The sequence below is a fragment of the Oncorhynchus clarkii genome, chromosome 1 (genome assembly GCF_045791955.1).
Source record: "Oncorhynchus clarkii lewisi isolate Uvic-CL-2024 chromosome 1, UVic_Ocla_1.0, whole genome shotgun sequence".
Classification (NCBI taxonomy): domain Eukaryota; kingdom Metazoa; phylum Chordata; class Actinopteri; order Salmoniformes; family Salmonidae; genus Oncorhynchus; species Oncorhynchus clarkii.
The window spans coordinates 34,396,798-34,420,080 of NC_092147.1; the positions used below are offsets into that span (position 1 = coordinate 34,396,798).

The following is a 23,283-nucleotide window of genomic DNA, read 5'->3' on the forward strand; positions in this document are numbered from 1 at the left end:
AAGTTCCTTGCTCAGAACATGAGAACATATGAAAGCTGGTGTTTCCTTTTAACATGAAGGCAAAATATTCCCAGGTAAGAAGTTTTAGGTTGTAGTTATTATAGGAATTATAGGACTATTTCCCTCTATACCATTTGGATTTCATTAACCTTTGACTATTGGATGTTCTTATAGGCACTTTAGTATTGCCAGAGTAACAGTGTAGCTTCTGTCCCTCTGCTCGCTCCTCCCTGGGCTCGAACCAGCAACACAACGACAATTAGCGCGCGTAAACTAGCTAGCCATTTCACTTCGGTTACACAAGCCTCATCTCGGGAGTTGATAGGTTTGAAATCATAAACAGCGCAATGCTTGACGCACAACGAAGAGCTGCTGGCAAAACGCACGAAAGTGCTCTTTGAATGAATGTTTACGCGCCTGCTTCTGCCCACCACCGCTCAGTCAGATACTTAGATACTTGTATGCTCAGTCAGATTATATGCAGGACACGCTAGATAATATCTAGTAATATCATCAACCATGTGTAGTTAACTAGTGATTATGATTGATTGTTTTTTATAAGATAAGTTTAATGTTAGCTAGCAACTTACCTTGGCTTACTGCATTTGTGTAACAGGAAAACCCTTGTGGAGTGCAACGAGAGAGAGGCAGGTCGTTATTGCGTTGGACTAGTTAACTGTAAGGTTGCAAGATTGGATCCCCCGAGCTGACGAGGTGAAAATCTGTCGTTCTGCCCCTGAACGATCCTCGATAAAAATCTGGTTCAGTCTGATGTCCACTAGACACCAGAAGATGAATTCACCTTCAGCAGGCCAAGTCTACAGTTGCTTACCAAGAAAACAGTGAATGTTTCTGAGTGGCCTAGTAACAGTTTTGTCTGAATTCTACTTGAAAATCTATGGCAAGATCTGAAAATGGTTGTCTAGCAATGATCAAAAAACAATTTGACAGAGCTTGAAGAATTTAGAAAAAAAGCATTGGAAAATGTTGCACAATTCAGGTGTGGGAAGCTCTTAGAGACTTACCCAGAAATACTCACAGCTGTAATCGCTGCCAAATATGCTTCTACAAAGTATTTACTCAGGGGTTTGAATAATTATGTAAATTAGATATTTCTGTATTTCATTTTCAATAATTTTGTTAAAATTTCCAAAACATGTTTTCACTTTGTCATTATGGGGCATTGTGTGCAATTGGTGAGAGAGAAAAAATGTATTTAATCCATTGTGAATTTTGGCTTTAACAACAAAATGTGTAATAAGTTAAGGAGTATGAATATTTTCTGAAGGCACTGTATGTCATAACACCTCCTAAAATATGTCATACCACCAACATTCCAGACCTGTTACAGTCTTACCACTGGTCAGAGAAAGTGAGAGGCTTATGATCCTCCATCAGCATAAGAATCTAATCAAATCAAATCAAATGTATTCATATAGCCCTTCGTACATCAGCTGATATCTCAAAGTGCTGTACTGAAACCCAGCCTAAAACCCCAAACAGCAAGCAATGCAGGTGTAGAAGCAGGGTGGCTAGGAAAAACTCCATAGAAAGGCCAAAACCTAGGAAGAAACCTAGAGAGGAACCAGGCTATGTGAAGTGGCCAGTCCTCTTCTGGCTGTGCCGGGTGGAGATTATAACAGAACATGGCCAAGATGTTCAAATGTTCATAAATGACCAGCATGGTCCAATAATAATAAGGCAGAACAGTTGAAACTGGAGCAGCAGCACGGCCAGGTGGACTGGGGACAGCAAGGAGTCGTCATGTCAGGTAGTCCTGAGGCATGGTCCTAGGGTTCAGGTCCTCCGAGAGAGAGAGAGAGAAAGAGAGAATTAGAGAGAGCACACTTAAATTCACACAGGACACCGAAAGGACAGGAGAAGTACTCCAGATATAACAAACTGACCCTAGCCCCCCGACACATAAACTACTGCAGCATAAATACTGGAGGCTGAGAGAAGGACCACATCTCCTTTATTCCTTTATCACAGTGAGAGGGAGACATGACATGATGCGGGATGAAACAGAGACACAGGGGGAAGCAGAGAATGCCATTGCACATAATACAAACACATACATACTAATTTACCATGCATCTTTCAGTTCCCCCCCTCTCCCTCTCTCTGGCTTTCTCTCTCCCTCTGATGTAGCCTCAGTGACAGTCAGTAATACAGGTCTGTATGCATTGATTATGTGACAGCCCCTATTCAGGTGTGCTATTAAAGTACAGCAGCTTCCCTCCTCGTCTCATCCTCCTCCCCATCCACTCCTCTGCTCTGCCAAGGAAATAATGGGCAATAATAACAGGAAGAAGGACCATATCATCTTCACTGGACCCTGGCAGACACAGACAGACAGAGTGGGGAAACCTCTACAAACGGGCCCATGTTTTTCACGAGAGCAGGTATGGACAGGCTGTAGTAAGGGAGAGAGGGGGTTAGGAGAGAGGGAGGGAGGGGGTTAGGAGATTAGGAGGGTGGGTAGGAGAGAAGGATTGAGGGGATTAGGAGAGAGGGAGTGAGGGGGTTAGGCGAGAGGGAGTGAGGGGTGAGGGGGTTAGGAGAGAGGGACTGAGGGGGTTAGGAGAGAAGAGGTGGTTAGGAAAGAGGGAGGGAGGGGGTTATGAGAGAGGGAGGGGGTTAGGGGAGAGGGAGGGGGATCGGAGAGAAGGAGGGAGGGGGTTAGGAGAGAAGGAGTGAGGGGTTAGGAAAGAGGGAGAAGAGAGAGAGGGGGTTAAGAGAGAGCAAGTGAGAGGATTAGGAGGGAGGGAGGGAGGGAGGGAGGGAAGGAGGGAGGGAGGGAGGGAGGGAGGGAGGGAGGGAGGCAGGGAGGGAGGGAGGGAGGGGGGTTAGGAGAGAGGGAGGGAGGGGGGTCAGGAGAGAAGAAGGGGTTAGGAGAGAGGGAGGGGGTTAGGGGAGAGGGAGGGGGTAGGGAAGAGGGAGGGAGGGGATTAGCAAAGAGGGAGGGGGTTACAAGAGAGGGAGGGAGTGAGGTTAGGAGAGAGGGAGGGAGAGAGGTTAGGAGAGAGAGAGGGGTTTAGCAGAGAGGGAGGGGTTTAGAAGAGAGGGAGGAAGTGGGATTAGGAGAAAGAAGTGGGGTTAGGAGAGAGGGAGTGGGTTAGGAGAGAGAGAGGGGGTTAGGAGAGAGGGAGTGGGGTTAGGAGAGAGTGAGGAGGTCAGGAGAGAGGGGGTTAGAAGAGAGGGAGGGAGGGGGGTGGTTAGGAGAGATGGAGGGGTTAGGAGAGAAGGAGTGGGGTTAAGTGAGAGGGAGGGGGTTAGGAGAGAGGGAGGGAGGGGGTTAGGAGAGAGGGAGTGGGTTTAGGAGAGAGTGAGGAGGTTAGGAGAGAGGGAGGGAGGGGGTGGTTCTGAGAGATGGATGGGTTCGCAGAGAAGGAGTGGGGTTAAGCGAGAGGGAGGGGGTAGGAGAGAGGGAGTGGGGTTAGGAGAGAGTGAGGAGGTTAGGAGGGAGGGAGGGGATTAGGAGAGATGGAAGGGGTTAGGAGAGAGAGAAGGAGTGGGGTTAGGAGAGAGAGAGGGGTGTTTGAGAGAGGGAGGGAGTGGGATTAGGAGAGAGTAGTGGGGTTAAGAGAGAGGAGTGGGTTATGAGAGATGGAGGGGGTTAGAAGATAAGGAGGGGTGTTTGAGAGAGGGAGGGAGTGGGGTTAGGAGAGAGAGTGAGGGGGTTAGGAGAGAGGAGTTGGGTTAGGAGAGAGGAGTAGGGTTAGTAGAGAGGGAGGGAGGGGGTTAGGAGAGAGGGAGGGAGGGGGTTAGGAGAGAGGGAGTGAGGTTAGGAGAGAGTGAGGAGGTTAGGAGAGAGGGAGGGCGGGGGTGAGTTAGGAGAGAGGGAGGGAGGGGGTGGTAAGAGGAGATGGAGGGGTTAGCAGAGAAGGTGTGGAGTTAAGAGAGAGGGAGGGGTTAGGAGAGAAGGGACATGGTTAGGAGAGATGGAGTGGGGTTAGGAGAGAGGGGGGCGAGGGGGTTAGGAGAGAGGGAGGGAGGGGGTTAGATGAGAGGGGGGTAGGAGAGAGAGAGGGGGTTAGGAGAGAGGGAGGGGGTTAGGAGAGAGGGAGGGGTTAGGAGAGAGAGAGGGGGTTAGGAGAGAGGGAGGGGTTAAGAGAAAGGGAGGGAGGGGGTTAGGAGAGAGAGGGGGTAGGAGAGAGAGAGGGGGTTAGGAGAGCGAGAGGGGGTTAGGAGAGAGAGGGGGGGTCCACTCCACTGAACCCTGTCTCCCCCACTCCACTGAACCCCGTCTCCCCCACTCCACTGAACCCCGTCTCACCCACTCCACTGAACCCTGTCTCACCCACTCCACTAAACCCTGTATCCCCCACTCCACTGAACCCCGTCTCACCCACTCCACTGAACCCTGTCTCACCCACTCCACTGAACCCTGTCTCCCCCACTCCACTGAACCCTGTCTCCCCCACTCCACTGAACCCTGTCTCCCCCACTCCACTGAACCCTGCATCCCCCACTCCACTGAACCCTGTCTCCCCCACTCCACTGAACCCCTTCTCACCCACTCCACTGAACCCTGCCTCCCCTACTCCACTGAACCCCGTCTCCCCCACTCCACTGAACCCTGTCTCCCCCACTCCACTGAACCCTGTCTCCCCCACTCCACTGAACCCTGTCTCACCCACTCCACTGAACCCCGTCTCCCCCACTCCAGTGAACCCTGTCTCCCCCACTCCACTGAACCCTGTCTCCCCCACTCCACTGAACCCCATCTCCCCCACTCCACTGAACCCCGTCTCCCCCACTCCACTGAACCCTGTCTCCCCCACTCCACTGATCCCTGTCTCCCCCACTCCACTGAACCCCGTCTCACCCACTCCACTGAACCCTGTTTCACCCACTCCACTGAACCCTGTCTCCCCCACTCCACTGAACCATGTCTCCCCCACTCCACTGAACCCCGTCTCACCCACTCCACTGAACCCCGTCTCACCCACTCCACTGAACCCCGTCTCACCCACTCCACTGAACCCATTGAGAACATGTGCCAGGTGCCCAACACTCATTAACATTCACATCAAGGGCAGTGTAGCCATTTGGACAGTAAGGACAGCTTTTTTCCATCTTCGTAACAATGCAAAAATCAAAAACTTTCTGTCCAAAAATGATGCAGAAAAATTAATCCATGCTTTTGTCACATCTGGGTTAGACTATTACAATGCTCTACTTTCCGGCTACCCGGATAAAGCACTAAATAATTTTCAGTTAGTGCTAAACACAGCTGCCAGAATCTTGACTAGAACCAAAAAATGTGATCATATTACTCCAGTGCTTGCCTCTCTACACTGGCTTCCTGTTAAGGGCTGATTTCAAGGTTTTACTGCTAACCTACAAAGCATTACATGGGCTCGCTCCTATCTTTCTTTCCGATTTGGTCCTGCCGTACATACTTACACGTACGCTACGGTCACAAGACGCAGGCCTCCTAACTGTCTCTAGAATTTCTAAGCAAACAGCTGGAGGCAGGGCTTTCTCCTATAGAGCTCAATTTTTATGGAATGGTCTGCCTACCCATGTGAGAGACACAGACTCGGTCTCAACTTTTAAGTATTTATTGAAGACTCATCTCTTCATTAGGTCCAGTGTAGTCTGGCCCAGGTGAACGGAAAGGCACTGGAGCAACGAACCTCCCTTGCTGTCTCTGCCTGGCCGGTTCCCCTCTCTCCACTGGGATTCTCTGCCTCTAACACTATTACAGGGGCTGAGTCACTGGCTTACTGGTGCTCTTCCATGCCGTCCCTAGGAGGAGTGCGTCACTTGAGTGGGTTGAGTGACTGACGTGATCTTCCTGTCTGGGTTGGCGCCCCACCCTGGGTGGTGCCATGGCGGAGATCTTTGTGGGCTATACTCGGGCGTCTCAGGATCGTAAGTTGGTGGTTTAAGATATCCCTCTAGTGGTGTGGGAGCTGTGCTTTGGAAAAGTGGGTGGGGTTATATCCTGCCTGTTTGGCCTTGTCCGGGGGTATCATCAGAATGGGCCACAGTGTCTCCCGACCCCTCCTGTCTCAGCCTCCAGTAATTATGCAGCAGTAGTTTACTTTATTCAGACACTCTGAATGATCGGCTATGAAAAGCCAACTGACATTTATTCCTGAAGTGCTGACCTGTTGCACCCTCGACAACCACTGTGATTATTATTATTTGACCCTGCTGGTCATCTATGAACATTTGAACATCTTGGCCATGTTCTGTTATAATCTCCACCCGGCACAGCCAGAAGAGGACTGGCCACCCCACATAGCCTGGTTCCTCTCTAGGTTTCTTCCTAGGTTCTGACCTTTCTAGGGAGTCTTTCCTAGCCACCGTGCTTCTACACCTGCATGCTTGCTGTTTGGGGTTTTAGGCTGGGTTTCTGTACAGAACATTGAGATATCAGCTGATGTAAGAAGGGCTTTGTAAATACATTTGATTTGATTTGATTTGAGTGTTCAGTGGCTTGCGAAAGTATTCACCCCCACCTTGGCATTTTTCCTATTTTGTTGCCTTACAACTACATAGTTGCAAGTCTCTTGGGGTATGTCTCTATAAGCTTGGCACATCTAGCCACTGGGATTTTTGCCCATTCTTCAAGACAAAACTGCTCCAGCTCCTTCAAGTTGGATGAGTTCCATTGGTGTACAGCAATTTTTAAGTCATGCCACATACTCTCAATTGGATTGAGGTCTGGGCTTTGACTAGGCCATTCCAAGATATTTAAATGGTTCCCCTTAAACTATTCGAGTGTTGCTTTAGCAGTATGCTTACGGTCATTGTCCTGCTGTAAGGTGAACCTCTGTCCCAGTCTCAAATCTCTGGAAGACTGAAACCGGTTTCCCTCAAGAATTTCCCTGTATTTAGCCCCATCCATCATTCCTTAAATTCTGACCAGTTTCCCAGTTCCTGCCGGTGGAAAACATCCCCACAGCATGATGCTGCCACCAACATGCTTCATTGGGGATGGTGTTCTCGGGGTTCTCGGGGTGATGAGAGGTGTTGGGTTTGTGCCAGACATAGCGTTTCCCTTGATGGCCAAAAAGCTCAATTTTCGTCTCATCTGACCAGAGTACCTTCTTTCATATGTTTGGGGAGTCTCCCACATGCATTTTGGTGAACACCAAACGTGTTTGCTTATTTTTTCTTTAAGAAATGGCTTATTTCTGGCCACTCTTCTGTAAAGCCCAGCTCTGTGGAGTATACGGCTTAAGGTGGTCCTATGGAAAGATACTCCAATCTCCGCTGTGGAGCTTTGCAGCTCTTTCAGGGTTATCTTTGGTCTCTTTTTTGCCTCTCTGATTAATGCCCTCCTTGCTTGGTCCCTGAATTGTGGTTGGCGGCCCTCTCTAGGCAGGTTTGTTGTGGTGCCATATTCTTTCAATTTTTTAGTAATGGATTTAATGGTGCTCCGTGGTTTGTTCAAATTTTCTGATATTTTTTTATAACCCAACCCTGATCTGTACTCCACAAATGTGTCCCTGACCTGTTTGGAGAGGTCCTTGGTCTTCATGGTGCCGCCTGCTTAGTGGTGCCCCTTGCTTAGTGGTGCCCCTTGCTTAGTGGTGCCCCTTGCTTAGTGGTGTTGCAGACTCTGGGGCCTTTCAGAACAGGTGAGATCATGTGACAGATCATGTGACACTTAGATTGCACACAGGTGGACTTTAACTAATTATGGGCCTTCTGAAGGTAATTGGTTGCATCAGATCTTATTTAGGGGCTTCATAGCAAAAGAGATGAATACATATGCAGGCACAACTTTTCAATTATTTTTTCAATTTCACTTCACCAATTTGGACTATTTTGTGTTTGTCCATTACATGAAATGCAAATAAAAATACATTTAAATGACAGGTTGTAATGCAACAAAATAGGAAAAACACGAAGGGGGATGAATACTTTTGCATGGCACTGTAATTAGTGTAGACATGCAGACATGTGCATGTGTGTGTGTGTGTGTGTGTGTGTGTGTGTGTGTCAGCAGTTTTAAGTCACATACTAAAGAAAATAGTACATTAGGGTTAATATATATAATATATTAATACACCCCATTCAGTCACCATGAAAAAGCATCCCATACTGGGAAAAGTTTGCCTCGGTACACAACTCAATATGCCTTTAGCACCACCAAGATACTGAGGCACCTATGTCTAATAATACACCACAACAATACCGCCTGCTCCTCCTCCCTGTCAGGCTGGATCTCACCCTTAAACCATTACAGACAACAACAACATCCCCAGCACAATGTTTGACTTCAACAGACACTATAGCCCTAACAGTGGTGTGCTGTCCCTCTCAGATAGAGACAGTCTATTTGGGTATCTGCAGGTGGAAATACAGTGCAGGCCCAGAATAGAGCAGAATAGAGCTCATACATAAGACACAATACATTTCCTGGCAAAGAAAAAAAAAGCATTATATGTACATTGTTTTGTTTGCATTTTATTCCAAAACATCAAATTGAATCAATATTTTAATACTCAGGACTGAACAAATACCAGGAATGAAAATGGGATTCACACTCCGGATTATTATCTATGCTGTTTATTTATCATTGCCACTGTCGAGGCCAAAACAGACGGCACATAAAAATACAAACATCATCATGTCTTTCCCGTTTCCATTCTGTTCTCTTTAAGTGAAAGATTAAATATTGGGATTTACATCCAATTTACATTTTTATCAAAATCAAGATAGAGGCCAAACCTGTGTTTCCACTATTTTATATTCTGTTGCTATGGCAACTATGAAAAAATACACTAAGAAAACATGACAATCTCCAATCTTTAACATGAAAATCATTAAGAGTAACATGAAGGGCCAGCTGGCTGCTGTCTGATGCACCAATACACACACACACACACACACACACACAACACCTTACCTCTCTAGTGGCCCGATTAACTGCCTCATACAAACATATATTTATAATATATTACACACAGTTTTGTGGGTGTTAAAAGAGAGTAATTTACTAATAGTGGGCCCAGCCATCCCATGGAAGGACTGTTTTCTCCCCTCCTAATGTCCATCAGTCTCCTCTCAGTGATGTAGAGCCACTAGAGAGGTAAGGTGTTGCTTATGAAACAGGTAAACACAGCCAGGGTGCGTGAACACACAGATCGCGCCACAGTAGAGAGGCACTGTCCACATTTACACCCTAAAGAAAGCTTTCTTTTTTTACCTTTATTTAACTAGGCAAGTCAGTTAAGAACAAATTCTTATTTTCAATGACAGCCTAGGAACAGTGAGTTAACTGCCTCTACAGAGGCAGAATGACAGATATTGACCTTGTAAGCTCGGGGGTTTGAACTTGCAACCTTCCGGTTACTAGTCTAACGCTGTAACCACTAGGCTACCCTGACGCCCCAAAGTATGTTTTATTTTCCTAAACAAATTCACTTTTATTTAAACATTCATCTTAAAAGGTACTCCTGTCCTGTGGAAAATGTGTCTGTGAGACTTTGCGCCCACCTGAGTTTGCGTGTTTGTGTTACAGCGTGTGTGACAGCTTTATGATGATGATGATTAATCCTACGCAGTGGGCTTGTGTACTGTAGTCTATCATGTAGAGAAGTGGCCTCAGAGCCCAGGTATACAGTAGCTTATTGTTGCATCTCCCTTATGACCTACACTAACTACAGCTGAATGAGAGGGAAACAGAAAGTACAACACTCTGACACACACACAGTACAGAGACGGAGGAGATTTAGGTATCAGCACTGGGGAGGACCAACACATCTGATTCAACAGCCAAACCTTATTCAGACCACTTCTATTCCTCCTATCCAGATACGCGACTGAACAAACCACTTCAGCATCTCTGTCTGGGCCATAATACACTCAGCAAAAAAAGAAACGTCCCCTTTTCAGGACCCTGTCTTTCAAAGAAGATTTGTATAAATCCAAATGACTTCCCAGATCATTGTAAAGGCTTCATGGTAAAGTGTTTAAACACCGTTTCCCATGCCGGTTCAATGAAACATAAACAATTAATGAACATGCACATGTGGAACAGTCGTTAAGACACTAACAGCTTACAGACGGTAGGCAATTAAGGTCACAGTTATGAAAACTTAGAACACTAAAGAGGCCTTTCTACTGACTCTGAAAAACACCAAAAGAAAGATGTCCAGGATCCCTGCTCATCTGCGTGAACGTGCCTTAGGCATGCTGCAGGGATAAATGAGGACTGCAGATGTGGCCAGGGCAATAAATTGCAATGTCCGAACTGTGAGACGCCTAAGACAGCGCTACAGGGAGACAGGATGGACAGCTGATCATCCTCGCAGTGGCAGACCACGTGTAACAACACCTGCACAGGATCGGTGCATCCGAACATCACACGTGCAGGACAGGTACAGGATGGCAACAACAACTGCCCGAGTTACACCAGGAACGCACAATCCCTCCATCAGTGCTCAGACTGTCCGCAATATTCTGAGAGAGGCTGGACTGGGGGCTTGTAGGTCTGTTGTAAGGCAGGTCCTCACCAGACATCACTGGCAACAACGTCGCCTATGGGCACAAACCCACCATTGCTGGACCAAACAGGACTGGAAAAAAGTGCACTTCACTGACAAGTCGTGGTTTTGTCTCACCAGGAGTGATGGTCGGATTCGTGTTTATCGTCGAAGGAATGAGCGTTACACCGAGGCCTGTACTCTGGAGCGGGATCGATTTGGAGGTGGAGGGTCCGTCATGGTCTGGGGCGGTGTGTCATAGCATCATCGGACTGAGCTTGTTGTCATTGCAGGCAATCTCAACGCTGTGTGTTACAGGGAAGACATCCTCCTCCCTCATGTGGTACCCTTCCTGACATGACCCTACAGCATGACAATGCCACCAGCCATACTGCTCGTTCTGTGCGTGATTTCCTGCAAGACAGGAATGTCAGTGTTCTGCCATGGCCAGCGAAGAGCCCGGATCTCAATCCCATTGAGCACGCCTGGGACCTGTTGGATCAGAGGGTGAGGGCTAGGGCCACCCTCCTCCCCCAGAAATGTCCGGGAACATGCAGGTGCCTTGGTGGAAGAGTGGGGTAACATCTCACAGCAAGAACTGGCAAATCTGGTGCAGTGCATGAGGAGGAGATGCACTTCAGTACTTAATGCAGCTGGTGGCCACACCAGATACTGATTGTTACTTTTGATTTTGATCCCCCACTTTGGACACATTATTCAATTTCTGTTAGTCACATGTCTGTGGAACTTGTTCAGTTCATGTCTCAGTTGAATCTTGTTATGTTCATACAAATATTTACACATGTTAAGTTGGCTGAAAATAAGCGTGGTTGACAGTGAGAGGACGTCTCTTTTTTTGCTGAGTTTATATGAACACTGCCTCTTCAACTGTATTAGGTCAAGTACATGATAGAAACCTACAGGCCATTACTGTATAATGCCTCCCTGCCTCTCCTGTTGACAAGGCTTTTACATGATGAGCTGGCTGGCATGGTATAGAGACCATCTATTACCATATGTAGACACACACACACACACACACACACACACACACCATTACCATAAAGAGGAGTAGACGCTGGCTGAACTAATACTAATGCATGTTAACGGTGGCCTGTGGAGGTGGGAGGTGCGCCCATGCACACACACAGCTTTTCATATCACACACACACACAACTTTGCCCCTCACACATTCCCTGCTGAATGTAGTCCGATGGGTGGCTTTCATTTTTCATGCAAACGGTAATTTAGTGAGACTGCCTATTGATTGAGCGTTGCTTGTCTCCCAAACAATGCCACTTCAATCAGCGGCCCTGGGGGGGGCTCTCTCTCTGTGTGTGTGTGTGTGTGTGTGTGTGTGTGTGTGTGTGTGTGTGTGTGTGTGTGTGTGTGTGTGTGTGTGTGTGTGTGTGTGTGTGTGTGTGTGTGGGCTGCCGATAGCAGCAATGACTGATTTAAGAGATGGATAAAGAGCAGATACATGTCCCACCCTCTCTCCTGATTAATGACAGTGGGAAGAGCAGCTGTGGACTATGCATCATGATTTAACTATAGCAGCAAACACACTGTACAGGAAGAGAGCGGAGCGGGACTGAGAGTATACGTCCCTGATACCTCCAACTCAACTCAAACACGTCTACAAGCCCTTTAAATGGGTGGTGGACATGTAACGACTAACATGAGGGATGCCGTGCAGAACAGAGCCACGTTTGAATATGTTTCTTGTGATTAGCATGCATCGCTATTAGCTTCTACACACCTTAGAGAGAGAACACATACCACACCTCAACCCTGAGCCACAAGGACACCGCTAGGCCTGCTGGGAGAAACAGCAGGTCCTTCAGGACTCAGGAGTCATTGGTATGTCTGCCCAGCGGTCTCGCACACTGCCCTCAAGCATACACACACAAACTATAACCAACTGAGCCAAACATCAGAAAAAGTGAATAAACAGGTCCACACTTGCAACATAGAGCATGGCTGTCCTCCAGAGGACTGATGTAACTGAGGGTAGGAGGTCACACAACACAAACTGATAAAAGGCCTGTCTATGAAGCTGCTAAAACACTGGAGGTGAATCCTGTAGAACAGACTGGCCACTCTGCTGAACCAGCTGTCAGCCCCTCACAGTGGCACGCAGGACCACACAGTCACACCAAGCCAAAAACACACAACTCAACTAAACACATCATAACCTTTTCAGACAAACACAGATCAAAGGAAACGGGACCGTTTGGCTTTGTGAACATTCCTCTGACCAGCTGACCAGCTACCCCTGATGACACAAACACAGACCAAAGGAAACGGGACCGTTTGGCTTTGTGAACATTCCTCTGACCAGCTGACCAGCTACCCCTGATGACACAAACACAGACCAAAGGAAACGGGACCGTTTGGCTTTGTGAACATTCCTCTGACCAGCTGACCAGCTACCCCTGATGACACAAACACAGACCAAAGGAAACGGGACCGTTTGGCTCTGGTACCCCGTGTATATAGCCAAGTCACCATTACTCATTCTGTATTTATTCCTCGCATAGTTATTTTTAGAGAATTTTTCTCTCTGCGCTGTTGGGAAGGGCCTGTTAGTCCACACCTGTTGTTAACGAAGCATGTGACAAATACAATTTGATTTGATTTGAAATGGGGATGGATACAAAGAGCATGCAGGACTGAGGTCAGGGAGGGGTAGACAACTAGATTCAGCTGAGTGGCTGGCCAGGGAGGGGTAGACAACTAGATTCAGCTGAGAGGCTGGTCAGGGAGGGGTAGACAACTAGAGTCAGCTGAGAGGCTGGTCAGGGAGGGGTAGACAACTAGATTCAGCTGAGTGGCTGGTCAGGGAGGGGTAGACAACTAGATTCAGCTGAGAGGCTGGTCAGGGAGGGGTAGACAACTAGAGTCAGCTGAGAGGCTGGTCAGGGAGGGGTAGACAACTAGATTCAGATGAGTGGCTGGCCAGGGAGGGGTAGACAACTAGATTCAGCTGAGAGGCTGGTCAGGGAGGGGTAGACAACTAGAGTCAGCTGAGAGGCTGGTCAGGGAGGGGTAGACAACTAGATTCAGCTGAGTGGCTGGTCAGGGAGGGGTAGACAACTAGATTCAGCTGAGAGGCTGGTCAGGGAGGGGTAGACAACTAGAGTCAGCTGAGAGGCTGGTCAGGGAGGGGTAGACAACTAGATTCAGATGAGTGGCTGGTCAGGGAGGGGTAGACAACTAGATTCAGCTGAGTGGCTGGTCAGGGAGGGGTAGACAACTAGAGTCAGCTGAGAGGCTGGTCAGGGAGGGGTAGACAACTAGATTCAGCTGAGTGGCTGGTCAGGGAGGGGTAGACAACTAGATTCAGCTGAGTGGCTGGTCAGGGAGGGGTAGACAACTAGATTCAGCTGAGTGGCTGGTCAGGGAGGGGTAGACAACTAGATTCAGCTGAGTGGCTGGTCAGGGAGGGGTAGACAACTAGATTCAGCTGAGTGGCTGGTCAGGGAGGAGTAGACAACTAGATTCAACTGAGTGGCTGGTCAGGGAGGGGTAGACAACTAGATTCAGCTGAGAGGCTGGTCAGGGAGGGGTAGACAACTAGATTCAGCTGAGTGGCTGGTCAGGGAGGGGTAGACAACTAGATTCAGCTGAGTGGCTGGTCAGGGAGGGGTAGACAACTAGATTCAGCTGAGTGGCTGGTCAGGGAGGGGTAGACAACTAGATTCAGCTGAGTGGCTGGTCAGGGAGGGGTAGACAACTAGATTCAGCTGAGTGGCTGGTCAGGGAGGGGTAGACAACTAGATTCAGCTGAGAGGCTGGTCAGGGAGGGGTAGACAACTAGATTCAGCTGAGTGGCTGGTCAGGGAGGGGTAGACAACTAGATTCAGCTGAGTGGCTGGTCAGGGAGGGGTAGACAACTAGAGTCAGCTGAGAGGCTGGTCAGGGAGGGGTAGACAACTAGATTCAGCTGAGTGGCTGGTCAGGGAGGGGTAGACAACTAGATTCAGCTGAGTGGCTGGTCAGGGAGGGGTAGACAACTAGAGTCAGCTGAGTGGCTGGTCAGGGAGGGGTAGACAACTAGAGTCAGCTGAGAGGCTGGTCAGGGAGGGGTAGACAACTAGATTCAGCTGAGAGGCTGGTCAGGGAGGGGTAGACAACTAGATTCAGATGAGTGGCTGGTCAGGGAGGGGTAGACAACTAGATTCAGCTGAGTGGCTGGTCAGGGAGGGGTAGACAACTAGAGTCAGCTGAGAGGCTGGTCAGGGAGGGGTAGACAACTAGATTCAGCTGAGTGGCTGGTCAGGGAGGGGTAGACAACTAGATTCAGCTGAGTGGCTGGTCAGGGAGGGGTAGACAACTAGATTCAGCTGAGTGGCTGGTCAGGGAGGGGTAGACAACTAGATTCAGCTGAGTGGCTGGTCAGGGAGGGGTAGACAACTAGATTCAGCTGAGTGGCTGGTCAGGGAGGAGTAGACAACTAGATTCAACTGAGTGGCTGGTCAGGGAGGGGTAGACAACTAGATTCAGCTGAGAGGCTGGTCAGGGAGGGGTAGACAACTAGATTCAGCTGAGTGGCTGGTCAGGGAGGGGTAGACAACTAGATTCAGCTGAGTGGCTGGTCAGGGAGGGGTAGACAACTAGATTCAGCTGAGTGGCTGGTCAGGGAGGGGTAGACAACTAGATTCAGCTGAGTGGCTGGTCAGGGAGGGGTAGACAACTAGATTCAGCTGAGTGGCTGGTCAGGGAGGGGTAGACAACTAGATTCAGCTGAGAGGCTGGTCAGGGAGGGGTAGACAACTAGATTCAGCTGAGTGGCTGGTCAGGGAGGGGTAGACAACTAGATTCAGCTGAGTGGCTGGTCAGGGAGGGGTAGACAACTAGAGTCAGCTGAGAGGCTGGTCAGGGAGGGGTAGACAACTAGATTCAGCTGAGTGGCTGGTCAGGGAGGGGTAGACAACTAGAGTCAGCTGAGTGGCTGGTCAGGGAGGGGTAGACAACTAGAGTCAGCTGAGAGGCTGGTCAGGGAGGGGTAGACAACTAGATTCAGCTGAGAGGCTGGTCAGGGAGGGGTAGACAACTAGATTCAGCTGAGAGGCTGGTCAGGGAGGGGTAGACAACTAGATTCAGCTGAGTGGCTGGTCAGGGAGGGGTAGACAACTAGAGTCAGCAGAGTGGCTGTTCAGGGAGGGGTAGACAACTAGAGTCAGCTGAGAGGCTGGTCAGGGAGGGGTAGACAACTAGATTCAGCTGAGTGGCTGGTCAAGGAGGGGTAGACAACTAGATTCAGCTGAGTGGCTGGTCAGGGAGGGGTAGACAACTAGATTCAGCTGAGAGGCTGGTCAGGGAGGGGTAGACAACTAGATTCAGCTGAATGGCTGGTCAGGGAGGGGTAGACAACTAGATTCAGCTGAGAGGCTGGTCAGGGAGGGGTAGACAACTAGATTCAGCTGAGAGGCTGGTCAGGGAGGGGTAGACAACTAGAGTCAGCTGAGTGGCTGGTCAGGGAGGGGTAGACAACTAGAGTCAGCTGAGATCCTGGTCAGGGAGGGGTAGACAACTAGATTCAGCTGAGTGGCTGGTCAAGGAGGGGTAGACAACTAGATTCAGCTGAGTGGCTGGTCAGGGAGGGGTAGACAACTAGATTCAGCTGAGTGGCTGGTCAGGGAGGGGTAGACAACTAGAGTCAGCTGAGTGGCTGGTCAGGGAGGGGTAGACAACTAGATTCAGCTGAGAGGCTGGTCAGGGAGGGGTAGACAACTAGAGTCAGCTGAGTGGCTGGTCAGGGAGGGGTAGACAACTAGAGTCAGCTGAGAGGCTGGTCAGGGAGGGGTAGACAACTAGAGTCAGCTGAGTGGCTGTTCAGGGAGGGGTAGACAACTAGAGTCAGCTGAGAGGCTGGTCAGGGAGGGGTAGACAACTAGATTCAGCTGAGTGGCTGGTCAAGGAGGGGTAGACAACTAGATTCAGCTGAGTGGCTGGTCAGGGAGGGGTAGACAACTAGATTCAGCTGAGAGGCTGGTCAGGGAGGGGTAGACAACTAGAATCAGCTGAGTGGCTGGTCAGGGAGGGGTAGACAAGTAGATTCAGCTGAGAGGCTGGTCAGGGAGGGGTAGACAACTAGATTCAGCTGAGTGGCTGGTCAGGGAGGGGTAGACAACTAGATTCAGCTGAGAGGCTGGTCAGGGAGGGGTAGACAACTAGATTCAGCTGAGTGGCTGGTCAGGGAGGGGTAGACAACTAGATTCAGCTGAGAGGCTGGTCAGGGAGGGGTAGACAACTAGATTCAGCTGAGTGGCTGGTCAGGGAGGGGTAGACAACTAGAGTCAGCTGAGAGGCTGGTCAGGGAGGGGTAGACAACTAGATTCAGCTGAGAGGCTGGTCAGGGAGGGGTAGACAACTAGATTCAGCTGAGTGGCTGGTCAGGGAGGGGTAGACAACTAGATTCAGCTGAGAGGCTGGTCAGGGAGGGGTAGACAACTAGATTCAGCTGAGAGGCTGGTCAGGGAGGGGTAGACAACTAGATTCAGCTGAGTGGCTGGTCAGGAAGGGGTAGACAACTAGATTCAGCTGAGAGGCTGGTCAGGGAGGGGTAGACAACTAGATTCAGCTGAGTGGCTGGTCAGGAAGGGGTAGACAACTAGATTCAGCTGAGAGGCTGGTCAGGGAGGGGTAGACAACTAGATTCAGCTGAGTGGCTGTTCAGGGAGGGGTAGACAACTAGATTCAGCTGAGAGGCTGGTCAGGGAGGGGTAGACAACGAGATTCAGCTGAGAGGCTGGTCAGGGAGGGGTAGACAACTAGATTCAGCTGAGTGGCTGGTCAGGGAGGGGTAGACAACTAGATTCAGCTGAGAGGCTGGTCAGGGAGGGGTAGACAACTAGATTCAGCTGAGTGGCTGGTCAGGGAGGGGTAGACAACTAGATTCAGCTGAGTGGCTGGTCAAGGAGGGGTAGACAACTAGATTCAGCTGAGAGGCTGGTCAGGGAGGGGTAGACAACTAGATTCAGCTGAGAGGCTGGTCAGGGAGGGGTAGACAACTAGATTCAGCTGAGTGGCTGGTCAGGGAGGGGTAGACAACTAGATTCAGCTGAGAGGCTGGTCAGGGAGGGGTAGACAACTAGATTCAGCTGAGTGGCTGGCCAGGGAGGGGTAGACAACTAGATTCAGCTGAGTGGCTGGTCAGGGAGGGGTAGACAACTAGATTCAGCTGAGTGGCTGGTCAGGGAGGGGTAGACAACTAGATTCAGCTGAGAGGCTGGTCAGGGAGGGGTAGACAACTAGATTCAGCTGAGTGGCTGGTCAGGGAGGGGTAGACAACTAGATTCAGCTGAGTGGCTGGTCAGGGGGCCGCAACATAATTCGTATTTTTTAACTAAAAACTAAAACAAAAAAATCCCTTGCGGGCTGGTTTTGGCCCGTGGTCCGCCTGTTGCCGACCCCTGACCTAGGAGTTCAGTGTTATGGCCAGGATTCTGAGGGTAATCTAAGGGTGTCCCAATAACACCCATTGTACAGAAAGGAGGGGCACAAGGGATTCACCCCATGGCTTCTCTGATCTACACTATTCAATGACAAAACTCTACTTGAAAGACCACATCGTCTCAGTTTGCCAAGTAAGCTCCGAAACAAACTGGAAACAGTAAACCTTTGCAGTCCTAGCCACAGCAACTAAACCCTGCCTACCTCAACTCCAGTCCCAGCCTGAGCCCAACTAGCACCAGCACAGCCTAACCCAGTTCAGTATAGTCTAGTGCTGGGTTGTGTAGTTGTGGACGAGGCTAAGGAACTGAGCTTCTCCCTGAAGCTGATCAAATATGAATGAGACTAGGCGAGGCAGAGAGACACTCCCCAGGAGAATGTCTGCTATAATTCTATATGAAGAGAAGGGGGAGAGAGGAGGAGAGAGGGAAAGAGGGAGAAGACAGAGCAGAAGACAGAGATAGAGGGAGAAGGGAGAAGACCGAGGAGGAGAGAGGGATAGAGGGAGAAGGGAGATGACCGAGGAGGAGAGAGGGAGAAGGGAGAAGATAGGAGGATAGAGGGAGAAGGGAGAAGAGAGGAGGACAGAGGGAGAAGGGAGAAGAGAGAGGAGGATAGAGGGAGAAGGGAGAAGAGAAAGGAGGAGAGAGGGAGAAGGGAGAAGAGAGGAGGACAGAGGGAGAAGGGAGAAGAGAGAGGAGGATAGAGGGAGAAGGGAGAAGAGAGGAGGATAGAGGGAGAAGGGAGAAGAGAGGAGGACAGAGGGAGAAGGGAGAAGAGAGAGGAGGATAGAGGGAGAAGGGAGAAGAGAAAGGAGAGAGGGAGAAGCGAGAAGAGAGGAGGAGAGAGGGAGAAGGGAGAAGAGAGGAGGACAGAGGGAGAAGGGAGAAGAGAGGAGGACAGAGGGAGAAGGGAGAAAAGAGAGGAGGATAGAGGGAGAAGGGAGAAGACAGAGGAGGAGAGAGGGAGAAGGGAGAAGAGAGGAGGACAGAGGGAGAAGGGAGAAGAGAGAGGAGGATAGAGGGAGAAGGGAGAAGAGAGGAGGACAGAGGGAGAAGGGAGAAGACAGAGGAGGAGAGAGGGAAAGAGGGAGAAGACAGAGCAGAAGACAGAGATAGAGGGAGAAGGGAGAAGACAGAGGAGGAGAGAGGGATAGAGGGAGAAAGGAGAAAGGAGAAGACAGAGGAGGAGAGAGGGATACAGGGATATGGTAGAAGACAGAGGAGGAGAGAGGGATAGAGGGAGAAGGGAGAAGACAGAGGAGGAGAGAGGGATAGATGGAGATGGTAGAAGACAGAGGAGGAGAGAGGGATAGAGGGAGAAGGGAGAAAGCAGAGGAGGAGAGGGGGATAGAGGGAGGAGGGGAGAGGGAGAAGGGAGAAGACAGATGAGGAGAGAGGGAGAAGGGAGAAGACAGAGGAGGAGAGAGGAATAGAGGGAGAAGGGAGAAGGCAGGGGAGGAGAGGGGGATAGAGGGAGGAGGAGAGAGGGATAGAGGGAGAAGACAGAGGAGGAGAGAGGGATAGAGGGAAGGGAGAAGACAGAGGAGAAGAGAGAGATAGAGGGAGAAGGGAGAAGACAGAGGAGGAGAGAGGGATAGAGGGAGAAGGGAGAAGGCAGGGGAGGAGAGGGGGATAGAGGGAGGAGGGGAGAGGGAGAAGGGAGAAGACAGATGAGGAGAGAGGGAGAAGGGAGAAGACAGAGGAGGAGAGATGGATAGAGGGAGAAGGGAGAGACAGAGGAGGAGAGATGGATAGAGGGGGGAGGAGAGAGGGATAGAGGGAGAAGGGAGAAGACAGAAGAGGAGAGAGGGATAGAGGGAGGAGGAGAGAGGGATAGAGGGAGAAGGGAAAGATAGAGAAGGAGAGAGGGAGAAGGCAGAGGAGGAGAGAGTGATAGAGGGAAAGAGGGAGAAGACAGAGAAGGAGAGGGATAGAGGGAGAAGGGAAAAGATAGAGAAGGAGAGAGGGAGAAGACAGAGGAGGAGAGATGGATAGAGGGAGAAGGGAGAGACAGAGGAGGAGAGATGGATAGAGGGAGAAGGGAGAAGACAGAAGAGGAGAGAGGGATAGAGGGAGAAGGGAAAAGATAGAGAAGGAGAGAGGGAGAAGGCAGAGGAGGAGAGAGGGATAAAGGGAGAAGGGAAAAGACGGAAGGAGAGAGGGAGAAGGCAGAGGAGGAGAGAGGGATAGAGGGAGAAGACAGAGGAGGAGAGAGGGATAGAGAGAGGAGATGAAGTGCTCAAAAAGTCTGGAAGAGATTGCAGAAGAGGGAGAGATGCAGAGAGAAAGAGTAATCACTCCTTCTCCCCCTTCCCTCTAAGCTACATTCCAGATTGATTAAAAGCCTCTCTTGTAATTGTCAGATCTTGTAGTCACCACAGAACTGTCTGTGCATATGTGTGTGTGTACTCTCCTCCTCCATCTCCCACTCCACAAAAGCTGTTACTTCTGTTTTTAAATAAGAGCTTATTAGTCTGGCTCAACCCACGCTATTTAGTCCAAACACACACACACACACACACACACACGTCGTTTCCGCGGTCATTAAAATGAGAAACGTTGTGTGGTGTGGCGGCTGATGAAATACCATTAAGAAATGGAGACACATGTAGAGGATCCCCAGCCTGTATGGCACACATATTAAATCAGACAGTGGAGACACATGTAGAGGATCCCCAGCCTGTATGGCACACATATTAAATCAGACAGTGACTAATACTACTGCTGTGACTATAATAGGACACACACACACACACTTCCTTATTAGGAAAATAAACACAAAACAGATGTTTCATGATAAAGCTGTGTGATCAAGTTTCTGCTACATTTAAATAGTAATTAAGATAACGAAGTGTTTGATAATTAGCCATGATGATACACGGCACGATGACATGCCGGGATTATTAAACTCTACTCCATCAGAACCTGCTGCTGTTTAAGAAAGCTGATTGAAAGAAGGGAACTCCAGACTCTTCAACGTATCTCTAGACTAGGTACAGTAGGTCTTAAAGTTGGCCCAGTAAGTCTTGTAGTTAAGAGACTGTGCAGACCGACAGACGTTAGTCCTATTACGACTGGTTGATTGTGTTAATTAGACTACTGTAAACCAATAGACAGAGCTAACCGTGTGAGCCGGGTCGATGATTATTTAAAACCTCATTGATTAACAGTTGGATCATTGATTAGGTCATGTGGTCCAGACTGATGGATCTGATAGGTCAGGTCTGGGAGTCGCAGGGATGCACACAAACACAATTTTTTGAATGCAGTGCCTTGTTTCATCTTGTAGAAAACCTTCATAGAGCTTTTCGATATAAGGACCAAACCCCTTACCTCTCCTGTAGGCCCACCTCTAGTCCCACCTCTAGGCCCACCTCTAGTCCCACCTCTAGGCCCACCTCTAGGCCCACCTCTAGTCCCAAAGTCCCCTGCTGTCTCTAATCTCCAGTAGTCTACCGTGGCCAGAGGAGTGGTGCATATGAACCAGACGGTAAGCGGCAATATTCAATTATTGTATTCACAGCGCCCCCCCCCCCCCCCCCTCCCCCCTCCCTACTGCCCCAAATTGATTTCTTTCAGAACGGGACGCATCGCTCAGCACTGTCACACGCCCGTGTCTCCCTGTCTCCGACATCCCACGCAAATTACTCCTCCATCTGCCCTCCCTCTCTGTCACGCACCTATCCCCTCCCCTCTCCTCTCTGTGCTGTAGTCTGTCATAATGAATATGCACTATCTCCGGTTCCCATCAGCCAGTGCGCCTGCACGTTTAATCGTGCTGTAAGCTGGAGGTATTGTAATAGGAAATTGTTTTGTGTTTTGGTGTGTGATTGAAGCATGCGGCGCGCATCTCTTCTCCGGGGAGTGTCTTGTAAAAAAAGGGGATGTTTTGATTTCACAACAGAGCTCACTAAAACAACCTTTTATAAATGATTTCAAATCAATGAAGAGGAGAATTCAGGAGAGAAGAGGGGTAGAACAGAAGAGGGAAAAGAAAGGAAGGGAAGTTGTGTGTTTAAAGTGAGTGAAGTAAGTGATTTCGACACACGTCAATCCTATCTTTCTCAGACCGAGAAGAGAACAGACACATGCTCATGGTTAGACCTCAGGCATGAGTTTAGTGTTCAGAGTGTCTGTGTTTATCATATAAAGGGATAGGGGTCCTGTGTGAGCCTGTTGCTCAGCAGTTCCCATTGTGCCACGCACACAACATCTTTGGTCACACCTGCTCTACTCATTCAAATGGCTCACTCTCTTTCCTTCTCTCTCTCTCTCTCTTCTTTACAGCGCTCACTCATTTTCTTCACACTGCCTTCTCTCTATTGTCTCTCCCTTTCTCCATCTCACTCCCTCTCTCTAATTACAGAGACCTCTGTGCCCCAGGTGTGTGTGATATCGACACTTAGCCTCGTACAATAAACTTTATTGGCAAACCCTGCCTGATTGCAGTACTAAACTAGAATAACAAGGAACATGAGAGGAGGGATGCCACGTCAGATAGTGGATGATGCTTATGGTAAACAGATTAGCTGTGTCATTCAATCAAACACGCATTGCAGGAGCTAAGAGCTAATGGGTACGCAGGATTTTGCGCCATCCCTGCTCTAACACACCCGATTCGACTAATCAAGGTCCTGAGGAGAAGCCGATTAGTAGAATCAGGTGTGGTAGAGTAGGTTTGGGACAGAATCCTGCAGAGGGGTAGCTCTCCATAGGAGGAGGGTTGGCTTGGTCACGTCTTCTCTATGGTGTGGTGCCGCCTATAAGGATGACAGTGAAATACATATACAGGGAACAAATTAAAGAGACAGGGTTGAAATGTATTCAGATAAATGGACAGAAAGGAGTGAAGCGATAGAGAGATGGATGAAGGGTGAGAGAAAGGGATGGATTTCCCATAATCAATGATCTATGGGAAATAATCGGTCTATTTTCGGATGGACTTTTAATGTCTGTTAGCTGCCATTAAAATCCTTCCTGCTCTGAGTGGCCTGTCTGAATTCCCATATTGGCTGCTGTTTGATCTGATATACATCTAATGGCTGTCAATGGCAGTGGATGAGCCCAGTCCTGTACACAGGAACATAGCTTTAGAAACAAACCCTGGGTTGTTGTGTATGGAGATTATTATGGATCATAGATTTATTGAGCTGTGTGCCAGGGAGACATGAAAATGTGTCTAGGATTACACTTTCAAGACACATCTATCCTAATACTATAATAACTCATTTTATACAGGGAACCATTTGTCAATTTTCCCTAAACTCATCGGCATTCCAAATCACTATGATATATGCTTTTCTTCGTTTGTTTCTTATAATATGAAATATGAAAATGAAAGTATAGCACCACAACTATTTAATTGATGG

The 23,283-nt window shown here is 49.2% G+C and overlaps 1 pseudogene; it reads right to left on the reverse strand.

The window, feature by feature from the left end:
- Positions 1-23,283, reverse strand: part of LOC139383339 (WW domain-containing oxidoreductase-like) — a 255,807-nt pseudogene that overhangs the window by 99,097 nt on the left and 133,427 nt on the right.